At 36.6% G+C, this 15,455-nt stretch overlaps 1 long non-coding RNA gene across 2 annotated transcripts; it reads right to left on the bottom strand.

Moving 5' to 3' along the window:
- Positions 1 to 827: 827 nt before the first annotated feature.
- On the bottom strand, positions 828 to 5,364 carry LOC103441469 (uncharacterized). 2 transcript variants are annotated; one of them, XR_530251.4, is made up of 6 exons: positions 5,192 to 5,364; positions 2,087 to 2,321; positions 1,594 to 1,832; positions 1,291 to 1,509; positions 1,084 to 1,179; positions 828 to 993 (listed from the first exon to the last, which is right to left on the bottom strand). It is a non-coding gene; the product is annotated as an uncharacterized lncRNA (long non-coding RNA). The 2 variants fall into 2 exon arrangements; XR_011583762.1 differs by having other exon boundaries at positions 1,612 to 1,832.
- Between the last annotated feature and the right edge of the window lie 10,091 nt (positions 5,365 to 15,455).

The following is a 15,455-nucleotide window of genomic DNA, read 5'->3' as shown; positions in this document are numbered from 1 at the left end:
ACGACATGTTATTCTTGCGGGACAAAAATGGATTAGTCACAAAAAGTTATGCAAGACGAAGGTATTTGTCGCGCAAAAAGAAAAATATATATTTTTTAAAATTTATTTTTTTGTTCTAGTTTTAATTTTGTAATAAAAATATAAAATTAAATTGCAATATTTTAAAAAAAAATTTGTTCTGGTTTTATTTTTGTAATAAAATAATAAAATTAAATTGCAATTAAAAAATGTAATGAAGAGAAAAATAATTTATTTAAAATAAAAATAAAATGTATGTACAAGGAAAAAGTTTAAAAAGTACAGGAGTAAAAAAAACTAAGAAAAAAAGTTGGAACAATCTAAGGGGTCGTCATTCGCAAGCGGCTAGAAAGCTTGGGGCAAGAAGGTCTTGGGGTTAAGGATGGGCTCAGAGGTCAAAGGGGCAGGGTTTTGGGCATGCTCGAGTTGGAGGGGCTTGGACGTCGACGGGGGACGAATATCCGAGAGACGAATGTCGGACTGACTGAGGGCATGTACGATCAGTGACATCTAGCTCTTATACGAGGCAAGCTCAGTCCTAAGGCCGACCACCTCTACTGTTAAAGCTGTGATCTCGCCCATTGATTGCGAGGATGAAGAGGCTTTAGGTTCCCGCCGTTGGGCATTCCCCATCCCCCTGTAATACGTCCCCGTCCTCCTCCTGAGTGTCTGCCAAGGTGTCTGTAAGGATCTGAAACCCCGAATCCTCGGGGGGATCCACTGACTCAATCATAGTCTCGAAAGGAAGTTGGGAGACGAACTCTTGAAGAATCGATTGCCTCTTCTCCATCATCGTCTCCCATGTAATATAACATGAAATATTAATAATAACATTGAAATAATAACCATGATACTTGAATGCATAAGATAGTAATCACAGCTAAAGACTTAATTACATGAAGGGACTTGGGCAACTCATCCCCGGGTCAAACATAAACGTCTGCAAAGACATCAATCTCCGGGAATTTTGAACCCCTTTGAATAGAACAAGATAAGAAAAATGTTAGTACAAAAAAAAATATTACTGACATATTAAAGATGGAATATGAATAGCTTTATTATTACCTGTCGTTGCGCCTCCATCCTATATGAGAAGGGCCTTGAACCCGAATGGTGGAGAAGATTCTTCTTCTTATTAATCTTGTTGTCTTTCGCCTTCTTCTGTTACACACAAAATGAATGTATTAGTTGTAATTTAAATGAAATATAAAAAAATCAATAAACATTAGTAAGAAACATATAATACTTTTAGACTTAATAAAAAAAAGGTACCACATAGCCGAGTTCCTGAAAATGACTGCACAGCCACACCTAATTTTCTTCTTGGTCCTCGAACTCCTTCGAGCAACCCTCCTCAAGGGCAACCTGTGGATCATCAAATGTCTGAAAATATTGGTGCATGTCGCTCTTCCACTGCTTATAGCATTTAGCGAAGAGCCTGTTGACATACACCAACATATCATTGTTGATGTCGTCGAATTTTTAATTCGTCTGCAATGTAACAAATTAATTACTTACATTTAATATAAATATATAAACTTTAAAGAAAAAGCAATAAAAAGTCAGGATACGTACCAACAAACAATCACGCACCTTTGTCCTCACCTTGTCTAGCATCGCCATCCAAGACTTCCATCGCATAAGGTAATAGGTTCGAACGACGTGACCAATGTCGTGGGCCAATGCGCTATGCTGCTCCGCCGTTGGTGTAGCCCGATGCAGGTCGTTGTATCCAATTGTGATACGTTCGTTGGTCACTCGAGTGACCTTCACTGTCTTCAACTAGCGACAAGGTCCCCGAGTATTTTTCTTTGCTAAAAAAATTAAAAAAAAAGTCAAACAAACACTACAAATTACCGAAATTTCGACAGAACCTCCCCTAAAATTATAACATTTCCCAAACCCTCGACATTGTAATAAATAGTATTTGATATCCAACAACAATCACAATAGTTGAATAAGCCAAATTTGGACCAAATGCACAATTGCAGTATGTAACGATTTTGATTGAACTTAATATATGAATAACTAATTTCACAAGGAAATAAAGGGAGTTATTTAACTTTACCTTGTTGTGACCCCGAGGCATCAGCAGTGACGGTGACCACGCCTGGCGCTAACAAGTAGCGCCACTGAAGAGGTTGATGACTCCGGCACCTGGGAGACCTGGGGACCAACCGGATCACTCGGATTAACTACCTGGGGTCCATTTCTACTAGGGCAGTGGCGGCTGAAGTAGGAGGCGGGGGAATCAAACAAGGTGCAGTCATCACCTCCTTATGACTTCTAATAAGCTGCGACATCTGCACAATTAGAAGAAAAAAAATTTAATGCATATAGAAGTGCAGACAGGGTTGAGGAAAAGTGATATTGCTGCATAACTATTCTATTCCTAGTCAATTCAATCTGTGTCTCCTGCTTTTGGTTTGTCTTGCTAACTGGTCCCACTCACTATGAAGCTTAGCTTCTTTCCTAGCTGGTTGGTCTCTTTATAGTTCCCCTAGTTAAGATTTCCCCTTCTTCCCACGTATAGACGCATAATTCCCAATCATCTATCTGAAAATGCAAGCAAGAGAAACCCAAGAGGAAAAGAGAAATTCTATTGATGAATAAATTTAATCAGACACCCCTTGGAACAAGACAGTTAAAGTTCTTGCCTGCCACTAGCTCTACCAAAACTACCATTAGCGCATAGCATACAAAGACATACTTTTCATGTCACCAAAGTAATAATCATACTATGTTGAAGGCAGCAATTACTGAAGATACTATAAATAATCACAACCAGTAAGAATTCAAGAGAAACAATGGAAATTGTTAGAACAAAATGGAAACTTTCAATGAAACTGTATGGACAAAAAAATAGGAGGAACTAAATTGTACAGTGAGTTCAAGTGAATACAATGGTGTGCGGACAAGTACTGTCAGAAAATGTTTACCAGTTATTGAAATTTTATCAAATACACCACAATAACAATTAATAAGGCTTATGTGGTAATATGCATGCAAATAGCAGTTTACAAGTACAAAAAAATATGTGTCTAGATTAACAATCATTTATGTGTCGATTAAGCCACAAATTGTCAGCTAGCATACTCATCAGCTTGGTAGCAGCTTGGTGGATTTGATGAAGGGGAAACACTGGTAGCAGCTTGGTGCAAACTAAATACATACCCCAACAAGTGTGAAGCAGTAAACAAAAGAAATTAACTAAAAGCACTGTGATGGCTTTCTCAAACCTCACCAGAAAAGCTTACCAAATTTATTTTATTTCATATTTGGCACAATATATACAAAACGAGATATCATTCTTTCATTCATATTGACCAAACGAAATAGACTTATATTCTATGTGCTTTCCTCATTCATAAAACACAGATGGTGGTTACTGGTTTCTAGACAAGTATATGTTCTAAGATAAACTCAATCTTGACAAACTATTACGATTTAATCAAAACACAACATACCTCTCAATTTGCGATTCCAATTGAAATAAAATAGCGGAAGCATGCACATAATTGAAATCACATATATACCCAAAGAGGAAAAAACACATGATTGAAATCACATATATACTCAATGTCTGTTAAGCTCTTTATCATTGAAAATACATAACTATTTCATCTACCATTTGCAATTAAAGTTGAACATTGATATATGCTTGCTTAATCTGTTTTGGCAGGGCCTAATGTTCCAATGGTTATGGTTTCAGATCGAAAAATTATCGAAACTGAGCCACAAGAACTTTGGCAGCCTTATCGGGTACTGCGAGGAATATTAAGAAATATCCTTGTAATATATTGTACAATCCTTGTAATATATCATCATTACTGTAGGATATTTACTTTCTTATATTAGGTAGGTCAAATCCCAGTTTAGACGGATCACGTTTTCTATGCCGTAGAAGAAGGCATGATTGGATTGATGTATTTGTATATATTTTCGTTCCTTTGCTATTGATGAATATAGAAAACTATTCAACCACTGCTTGCAATTTTTCTAGCCTTCTATCAGTTTCACTATTACAGTTTTCTAAGAAGGAAGAGGAACCTTTCACCAGAATAATGGTTTTTGAATACGCTCCGAATGGGACACTTTTTGAGCATTTACACAGTGAGTATATAGCTACATTCTCTCAAATGTATGTGTTTGTGCTAATTATGCATGAGATATCTAATGCTAGTGAAAACTGCAGTAAAAGAAGCTGAGCACTTGGACTGGAGAATGCGACTGAGAATCGCAATGGGCATGGCATACTGCCTCAAGTATATGCACCAGCTTAACCCGCCTATAGTCCACAACAACTTGAATTCAGGATCCATCCAGCTAACAGAGGATTATGCAACCTGAGAATTTAGCTTATCTATTTCATCTACCATCTGTTAAGCTCTTTAATTGCATATATCAATTATGGAGTGCAATGGACTCTATCATTTTTACATGTTTGCACCTATCAATGTGACTTTTTGAGTTGACTTGGATGAGGAAAAAATTGGGAATGGATATACCTATGTTCTTTAATTGGGAATGGATACAATTATGGAGTGCAATGGACTCTATCATTTTTACATGTCTACTCTTTGTTTTAACTATTCATTTCAACGGCCATTGCACCACAGAGTACTACCAAGCAAATGCACATTATACAGTCTAATTCACTTTGCTATCAAAGTAAAGGACCAGTGGACATATTTCTTCCAATACTTATTCGACTCCATGCATACGAAGGTGCCTTAATTCCAAACAAACAAATAACTAGACAAGTAAAAGCAATCGACATTTTTCACACGCATTCTGGAATTCAACATCTTCCAGCGTTCCCTCTTTCATCCATATATGATCAAGTATTACAAAATGAAAAACAAACAAAGAATTATAAGTTTTTAAATCAATAAAATGTAAATTCTACGGGACTTACAGAAGCTATCCAATAATTTGCAAACAACTAACAAGCAATGAATTTGTATTACTACCCTAATTCAGAATTTGTACTCGACAAATTATGTGTATAAAAATCAATTATAAAAATCAAAGCAATTATCAAAGCAGATTCGAACCTAGTTCAGAGCATTCGATTTCGAGCAACCAGAAAGCAATTAATTATAAAAATCAAAGCAGCTTAGAACCCTAATTATAAAGCAATTATCAAAGCATGAAATAATCCTAAAATTACCTCAGAGAGATAGAGGGTTGTCGGAGGAGGAAGAGAGAGTGCGAGGGGGCGAGAGGGTGAGAGGCCGAGAGGGAGGTTGACAGAAATTTAGTTGTATGAGAGGGCTGTCAGAGGGAGAGAGCTTACAGAGAGGAAGAGCTGAGGGAAAGTGTTCGCGATTTCAATTAAATCCCGTGGATCTTGCGCGATGAATAGAATATATTTGTCGCGCAAAAAATTAACTTTTCACGAAATTATTTTCGTGCCCGTCCAGAAAGTTAAATTTTCAGCTCACCACGAATAGAATATATTCAAAGGAAACTAATGAAAATGGCTTGAAAACTTTGAGTTTTAATGATAATGATAAAATAAAAGGTAAAATGAATAGTACCAGGATTGACTTTTTAGTGTAAAAATGTGGTTTTTCGTTAAAGTGAACAGTACCAAGTGCTTTTCGTTAAAGTTCCCAATTAATTCATCGAGCAATGAGCTGAAAATTTAATTTTCACGTGTTAATTTTTTATTTATTTTAAATTCATTCAAATAAAAATAATTTATTTATAACATAAGATAAATAAAATACAAAAAATATGATTTAATATGTTTTACAAAACAAGTCACAAATAAGTGCATTATTCATTATTCGAACTACAATAACTTTCATTATCATCATTTTCAGTCTCTCATTCCTCCTCCTCGATAGGTACATCACCGTCGTCGTTTGGGCCCACTGCAACATCGTATCGCGGAAGATTATCAAGGTCAATTGTAATTGACTAAATCGGTATTTCAATTGAAGCCACTCCTTGTATCTTAAATGGTTCTTGGATAAGATTTGTATCTCAAAATGTTTCCGCATCATTTTCTATTGAAGATTCTAAACGTTGGACAGCGATGTTGTCGACGTCATCGTTAGTAGGGTCTTGTTCTGGTATAGCATACACATTCCTCTGATCCATCTTTTGAACAACTTTCCAACATCTCCCATTTTTAGGGTCATCTAGATACACAAACTATTTTGCCATGTTTGCCAAAATGCAAGGATCATCATCATACCAAGTTCTGTAAGTGTTTACAAATAGTAAGCCATGGTCGATTTTAACACTTCCCTGCCTATATGGGTTTGTATCAAACCATGGCCACTTAAACATGATCACTTGGCATTGGTCTTTGTAATGCAATTGCACAACACTTGTTAGTTTGCCATAGAAATCAATGTCTGTACTTTCGCCACCACCTGGGACATGGACATTGATGTTTTGCGTACACAGCTTGTCATCTCGTACAGCCACCAAAAAGTTGACGCCTTTAACATGGCAACCCGAGAACAATTCAGTGCGAATCAGTCCGAACGCCAAGTTATATAACTCTTCATTATAAATGGGGGAATTCAATGCTTTCAATTTATTCACCTAACATTATACAAAAACATACACATGTTAGCTTGAGAAATTAAATACTACAATATATATGTCAAATACAAAACACTTATATCTTACATATTCGAGAAACCGCTATGGAAACAATTCACGGTGTTTCTTGGCATACAAATGTGATGGATGTTCTCGCTTCATCATCTCTTCATGCTCATCTAGGTATGCCATTGTCTCGTTACAATTGTTCAGTACGAACCAAGGTGCTATCTCCAAAGGGTCGTGCACATTGGGCAAAAACATAAGGTTTCGCCTTGTTTTGTACACTTTTTCAACTCCCCGAGAAGCCTACCAAAATAAAACGAGGCGAGTCAAATTAGTAAGCGTCAGTTAATGATGAATAAACAAATGATAAGGATTATATACATTTCTATTGGATACATCCAACGATAGTTGACAAGACCAGCAAGCAATGCCTATTCCGGCAAGTGAACCATCAAGTGGATTATACTTGTGAAGAAAGCTGGAGGAAATATCATCTCAAACTTGCATAGGATTTGGACAATGTCATTGCGCAATTAATTAACGTCTGTCTTTCTCAGCGTTCTTGCCATGAGTTGGAAAAAATTCTAAACAACAATATGATTGGCTTTACTACATCTTCCGGCAATAGGTGTTGAATACCAAGAAGTAGGCGTTGCATAACCACATGGCAGTCATGGCTCTTTAGTCCAGCGAATTTACCCCCGTCAACATTCATGCAACGCGTGATATTAGAAGCATACCCATTGGGAAACTTTACAGATGATAAAAACTTTAAAAACTCTTTGTTGTCATTCAGTTTCATGGAAAAAAAAAACGCAAGATCCCTTTTGGCTTTATCAATGTCCCTATTCATCCATAAACCCCTATGTATTCCCATTCGTTCCAAATCAAGACAAGCTTTGATCATGTCCTTTGTCTTGCCCTCAATATCTATAATGGTGCCCACCAATGTGTCAAATACATTTTTCTAAACAAGTATAACGTCGAGGTTGTGTCTCAATTTTAGTTTTAAACAATACGGGAGCTCAAAAAACATAGACTTTTACGTGCAGTTCATATGTGTAGAAGATATGGTCCTACTCATTGTTTTTCCAAATGGAGCAAAATCCAAACGGTTAAGTTGTTCCAAAATCTGATCACCGGACCATTCTCTAGGTTTGAGGTGATGCTCTGTTTTCCCGTCGAACTATTTATCCTTTTCCCGCCACTCGTGGTCCCATGGCAACCATCTCCGATGACCAAGGTAACAAACCTTTCCAACATGCCAACCAAATGTTACATCATCCTTAGATATAGGGCATGCTATATTGCTAGTGCTCCACCCAGAATGTCACACCCCAATCTCGACCTACGTCCAGGACCAACACGTGACGTCATCAAAAACCCGTTTATCTAACATACCCCGTCTCCGAGATATGTATCAAGCTCAGCTCATGCCTCGAATTTGCGTAGTAATTTTTATTTTTCTTTTTCGTATACTTTATGGTTGCATCTAACCTCCTCGTTAGACTGCCTACATACCCTCAATAGGGATCAAGTCATTCGTAGTTCACCATTCAAAAAACCAGACATTTATCCCACTAAGTTCAAGCAGAAAAGCATAACATTCCTCAATCATTTAATATAACCTGATAGCATGAAATTCCTGGGCTCAAGCTACATAACAAACTGTCATGAAATCATGATTTCTCTTCCATCCTACATATAAATCATTATGTCTCATCATGATATTACAATTCACAACATACATCATATTTAAGAACCGACAAAACACAAAACCATTCTCTAGCCACATTAATTAATTAATTTGATCAAAGTAATAACAATCATTCCCATATCTTCTAAATTCATACCTTATGAAATCGTAATCGAATCATATAAAATCCCGAAGGAGTCACCCAGACTTCCAACATCTTTTCTAACTCAATTCACAAGATTCTCAAAACCATTGACACAAATATATATAAAACTAAGGTTAGAGTAACACAGTTACGCCAAGCCTACTTCTCCAAATAATGGGATTTCAGACCACTCTACGAAATCCAACAACCTCGGGTTCCGTACCACTCAACGGAACCAAACTAAATATGATCGCCTATCAAATGTACCAAGTACAACTAATCATCATCACCTCTAGAATGCGTATGGTCTCCCATCGCGAATATACCAAGCAGAACCATAGGCCTAATCTCATCGTGCAGACAATGATCACCTATCGCGGATATATCAAGCATGATCACCCCTAACAGTCCCCCATCGCGGATATACCAAGCAAGACTGTATCATATAACTCTAGGTAGTGATCACCCATTGCGGATATATCAAGCATGATGACTCCTAGCATACATATGGTCCCCCATCGCGGATATACCAAGCAGGACCATCCATGTACCACTACTACATGGTGCGGTCTCATCATCACACATTATACCCAATTATACGTATACACACTATCGATTCCACATATCAACCAGCATCTAGTCATATAGAGCACATCACAAGGAATTCCCCTAATTACTATTTCTACTAAAAAATCTAATAAAGTACCTAACTCATCTTCTGACTTTCATCCCTATCACATACTAGGTAGTAATGCCAAGTTCAAATAGGTATTCAGTTGGCATTCAGCTGGCAATCATATCCAAATAATTATCAAACAATAATTAGATCCCATAATTGTCATAACATTCATCATAATTATCATTCACATTATTAAAAAGATAATTGAACACATATATATCACAAACATCATCAGTACACAAGCCAAATCATATGTAATAAGCAGAGGTCTATGGCTAAATATATAAAAATCACATTTCAATAGAAATCATATTTATAAGACCAAATCATATTCACAAATGATACCAATATAAGAAATTAAGATAATAATCATATCTCATATATTCAAGTCACTATCTAACCAATATAGGCCCACTAGACTTCAATTAGTCCTGTAGTACTAATTTTATTATTTAGAACGTTTTGAGACATGTTGACCACAAATCAACTCTCGGTCAACGATAGGGTCCACAACTCTACGTAATTCAATCCTGAAGATCCGCACATCGGATTTTTGATCCATAACTTCCTAAAGTCCACATTATGCTTCTAGAATAACATACTAAATTTTCATTATGATCCAACGGTCGGATTATCGTCAATCACACAAACAAGTGGCGGTCCAATTTGATCACCACACCAAACAATTGAATTTCAGGAAACCAAGACATAGGTTCACAGGGTCACTAGAAGGTATTTGGTACTTAGACAACACTCGTGGACGGTGCCACACACCGCCACACGCGGTGGTAGCCAAGGTGGAGGGTTTAGAAACCCCGAATTTTCAACATTAACTAAATGAGATCAAATTTACATGGTAGCTAGAGCTCAACAAGGGAAACACTTTTCATAACTAGGCCGACGATAAATTCTAACCGGAAACTGTCCAAATTCACCAGAGAAAACCGGATTTCTAGGGTTCTAAACACCCAACTCTAAAATGAACACGAAAGCACAAACTAACCATACCAACTTGAAGATTATGAAGAGTAAATGAAGTTTCATACCTCACTCAAAGGAAATTGTTGCCGGAATCACCGGAAAAATGATAAAACCGCCGAAAAAGTCGTGGGCTTTGTGGCTTCGAATTGCAAAGATGGAAAAGAAAATGGGAAATCTAACACTACAGATATGTAGGGCTCATCAAGAGCTTTTCATGGACACCAAGATCGTCCAAAACGGAGCTCAGACGAAGGAGATACAAGCGGGTCAAGTTGATGGGTTAACGAGTCCATTCCTCCCCCCCCCCCAAAAAAAAAAGGTTAGAATCATATCATCCTTTTTTCTTTCTTTTTTTTGAAGAAACCTCCCTCCTTTTTAATTGGTCCCTTACTTTTTTTTTTTTTTTTTTTCCGTCTGAATGGTCCATTAGCTTTGATTGATTAACATTCCCACATGATGGGAGTTTTAATTAAGTTATAACCTATAGTTTAGTAAAACGATTTCAAACGTCCGTAACTATACCGTAATAATTCAGACTCACAAATAGCTTTCTCCTATATGTTCGTGGTTTCAAGATCTATTCGAAAACGTTACTTGTGACCTCGAAAGGTCAACGAGTAAATAATAATTTCCAAACTTCACTCTTCGTAACTAGGTTAATTGAAATCTAAATTCAAATAAATTAATATAAATTCTCGAAAAATAATATAATACAAATACGTACATTATAACAGTGAAATCCAGGAACGGGATTTCAAACAGAAACCATTGCATATGTAGGAAAATCATTCACAGTCCATATAATTACTGCCCGCAAGGTGAACATCTTCCCAATACACTTATCGTACGTGCGCACACCGTTTGTCCATAAATCCTTCAACTTTTCAACCAATAGCCATAAGTAAACATCGATTGATCTACCAAGATCCTTAGTTATCAAAAAATTCATCAACATGTATTCTTTTTTCATTCATTTTCAAGGCGGCAAATTATATGGAAATAAGAAAATCGGCCAAGTGTTGTGGTATTGGTTTAGAAGCCTGAACAAATTGAATCTGTTAGCGGCAAGTCCCAATCTAACATTTCGAGGATCAGCAACAAACTCGGGGAACGTTCGATCGAACTCTTTCCATGCCTCCTCATCTGCAGGATGCCTCATCACATCGTCGTCTACCCATTTTTCCTTATGCCATCTCATGTCGGTGGCAGTATGCGTCAACATATACAATCACTGCAACCTAGGTTTCAAAGGCAGATAACGCATGTCTTTTTGTGGGATCTTAGTCGTTCTATTCTGAGATGTCATTTTGAAGCTCGACTCATTGCATACAGGGCATTTATCAAATGCTTTATTCTCTTTGTAGAATAAAATACAATTGTTTTTGCAAGCGTGACTTTTTTCATAACCTAATCCCAAACCATTCAACACCTTTTGCAAATGTCTATGATCTTTCGGCAAACAATTGTCCCTTGGAAGCATTCTCTTAAAAACCCTCAAAAAGTAATCAAAACACTGGTTCAACATACGGTACTTTATTTTTCCGCGCATTAGTTCCACAATGGCCGTGAGAATCGAAAAGGTCTCGCACCTCAGGTATAACTTTTGGTTGGCATTTTTTAATAGTTTTTTATAATGTTCGAACTCTACATTGTCCATTGGTGTAGGCACGTCATCTTCTCCTTCCTGATTGGTGTTTCTCGATGCAAATGGAAAAGCATCATTTATAATATCCATGACTTGTTCATTAGGATCCATATTAGGTTCAACATTGACCACTCTTGTGGCGTTTGAAGATGAAGCATTGTCTACTTGTTCCCCATGATGGTTCCAAGTATTATAGGTCTCAACCATTCCATTCCTTACTAAATGAAATTGAACATTTTCAATTGTGTCCCATAACGTGTTGTTACAGCTTCTACAAGGAACATTTTCAATTGTGCCCCATAACGAATACCATTTTGGTCATTCAACATGCATATTTAAAAAAAATTAAAAAATTCATTTTTTTCCGTTTCCTTTTTAACTAATGTAAATTTTTATTTTAATCTAAATAAAAAACTCAAACCTAATTAAACATTACCAAAATAATTAATAAAACTAATTTATTATCCCAAATACATATTATAACAAATGTAAATTAATATTAATAGTCATCCATATAACATAAATTTATTAATTAAAGTCAAATATAACGTCCTAAAAATCTTATTTCATAAAAAAAACAAAAAACAATTAAACTTCAATCCTCTTCCTCAGGGGCATCAGCACCTCACTCCGCATCTCGTAGCACATTGAACATCCATTGTCAGAAATGCATCTTGAAAAGCTCATCCAGATACTTCCGCTGCTTCTCATTGGCTTCATTAACATCCCAATGAACCTATATTAATGTCAATAACAATAAATTAGTAATTTAAAAAATACTATTTAAAAAAAAAAATAATTATACATTATTTAATATAAACTTACCGATAACTCCCCCACCATGGACTTATTCAACTCCTTAGGCACCTTTTTCCAAGACTCAAGCTCGGCAGAACATTAGCTCCGAACCAAACCCCCAATATCAAACCTAAGTTCGGCGTACGCATTAGCCTACTTTTGTCTTCAAAGTAGGGCACTTGCTTACGATGGTACCTCTCTATTCGCAATACATCTTTCCTTTCACGAGAGCCTTCTCCCGAATCGGCTATATTGCCTTTGAAACAAAACCTTTGAAAACTAGGTTTCTGAAGTTCTGTTTTTATAGAACTTGTAACACTTTGCGCGACGAAGAGGTTCGTTGTGCAAAATGCGTTATAAATGGGCACGGTTGAAGGGTATCTGACTATTTCAGTGAAACTTTGCGCGACGAACATGTGGAAATTTTCGTCGCGCAAACACTTGGCGGCAAAAAAAAATTTCCTGCTTTTTCTTCCATGATGACCACAAGTGTTCATCGCGCAAAGTATTCTTACGCGACAAATATTTTTGTCGCATAAATTTTATTTATTTTTTCCTAACCTACCATTTTTTAGCAACGAATATATTTTTTCGTCGCGCAAGTGCCACTTAGGCGACAAAATTTGTTTCGTCGCGCAAGCTATTTTTCTACTAGTGTTAGTACGACTTAGAGTTTATCTTGAGTGTTATGGGGTAGATATATAAATGGTTAGTGTACAAGATTATATAGTTTGCTAAGATTCTGCTTGGTATCAATTTCAATTGGAGATTGTTGGCAATTTGTTGGATATTTCAAAATACGACTAATTTTAGTTTTGCCATTAGTTTTTTCAGTTAACATGGAATTGGAAATCAATATGTCACAGCCCGTCCCTGGATTTATTGTATTATATTTTTAATGATGTGAATTGACGGGACTACCCCTAAGGAATGTATCAAATCGTTGGAATTGGGCAGATATTTGAATTGTTTTGTTGCCCTAGTTTATTTTGGTCAACCTTAGACCTAAATAATTTATTATTTGTATGGTGTAATGTTGTTGATGATGTGTGAGTGTAAGGACCATACACACACCCAAAAAAAAGAAGTACCCTTCTCTCTATCTTCCCTCCCGTGCTCTCTCTCCCTCGGACTCACTCTCTCTCTCCTCCCCTCACGTACGGACAAGCTTCAAGTATCCATTTCAGGCACAGATCGACATTAAAAAGGTAATATTCTTGTTCCTTGCAAGCTCTTGAGTACATCTATACTATTTTTAGAACGTGAAACCTTGAAAAACCCGAGAAACCATAACCTCCGATTTGGTGCACTGTCCATGCACACGTAAATGTGAAGGTTTCATGTGATTTGAAGCTTGTAGGAAGCTTTAGAACATCCCTATGAAGCTCGGAGAAGAAAAACCAAGCGATTTGGACGTCGGGATTGTCAATTTCAAGCTTGGTTGGTTTTCTCGAAATTCTCCAGCGAAATTCTGTGAGATTTAGGTCTTAAAACAGGTATGGGAATGTTCTACAGGTTGAGAGCTTTAATTTGGCACTAATTTCATGAAATTTGGATGAAAATCGACCGAGATATCAAGGTTTTAAGTTTTACCCAGTTTCCGGCACCGGCGACGGTCGCCGGAGGTTCGAGGTTAGGGATGACAGAATATTTCGTCAACTTTGACGGAATATTTCAATGGTGTCACTGTTGCCGTTGGTGTGCCAGACACATGCCCGTGCGTGGGTGGTCGGAAATTTTTTCTAAAAATATGGGGATATTCGTGGAGTTGTGTAGATCACATTGGTATATTCAAACACCCCATTTGAGCATTGTTTGAGAAGTTATTAGCTAGTTTTGTCTATGTGCTTTAAATAACGTTTTTATAGTTAATTCACATATAGGTGAGACTTATCCCGAGGACGAGCGCATTCAAGGGCGACTCGGGGGCTATGACCCTTCAACATACCAGTGAGTGGGCTTTTGGTTTTCAGTATATATTTATATACTTGTTATTTTCCTAGAAAATATGTTTAAATGAGATTATGCCTTGAATGCCATGCATATGAATTTATATTTCGTATATGAATTGGTATATGATGCATTATATATAATTGTGGTGTTGTGGACGCTCAAGTAAGATCAGGTGAGTTATGTTTGGTTATGTGAATTATCGATGATATGATATGTGATTGAATAACGTTGAGCTCATAAAAGTAAAGGATTTTATGTTATTTTGTTTATTTATTTATTTAATTGTGGGAATGAAAATTATCATGTACTGATATTAATCTTATTTGTTTTGTTGTATGAAAAGTAGCATCCACATCGCCAATATTTCTCCACTTTCCGATTCCTATTTCCGAATGTCAAATCTTCTCTCCTTTGTCTATTTTTATTGTGTTTTTGCATTTTTAAAACTCTTTGAGCAATTAGCAAGTCGTCAATTATCCCTCTCTCTCCCAAAGTCAAGAACCCCCATACCCAATCTTACCATCACTAGCCACGACCCTTCCTCTTCGGTGGGATCGGTGGCAATTCCATCTCTTTCTTCCCTAACCCCCATCTTCTTCCTTTTTCTATTTTTTTTCTTTGGCCCTTGATTTTTGGCAATTGGCTCTAAGTTTGTCTCAATTTTCTTAAGCTTTGTCTCAATTGTTGGCAATTCTTTGTCTCAATTTCCTAAACCCTAAGCCCTTTTTAGATCTAGGGTCGACTTTGGCATTGTTATGGGCTCACTTTTAGGGCTTGTTTCTTTATTTTACTTTTGTAACAGGTTGCACTTTTACTTTAGTGTTGTAGACTGTCTTCACACTTGCCTCCACTTTGATTAGTATGTTTTATTTTTAATGAAATTAGTTGCTTGACCAATTAAATGTCCGAAAACACCCAAAAAAGTCGGAAGAAATTAAAAAAAAAAATTGCAAGGCATAGGAAAGCAAGG

The sequence above is a fragment of the Malus domestica genome, chromosome 08 (assembly GCF_042453785.1).
Source record: "Malus domestica chromosome 08, GDT2T_hap1".
NCBI classification, from domain to species: domain Eukaryota; kingdom Viridiplantae; phylum Streptophyta; class Magnoliopsida; order Rosales; family Rosaceae; genus Malus; species Malus domestica.
The sequence above is the reverse complement of the archived record's forward strand: the minus strand, read 5'-3'. Positions and strand labels throughout refer to the sequence as shown.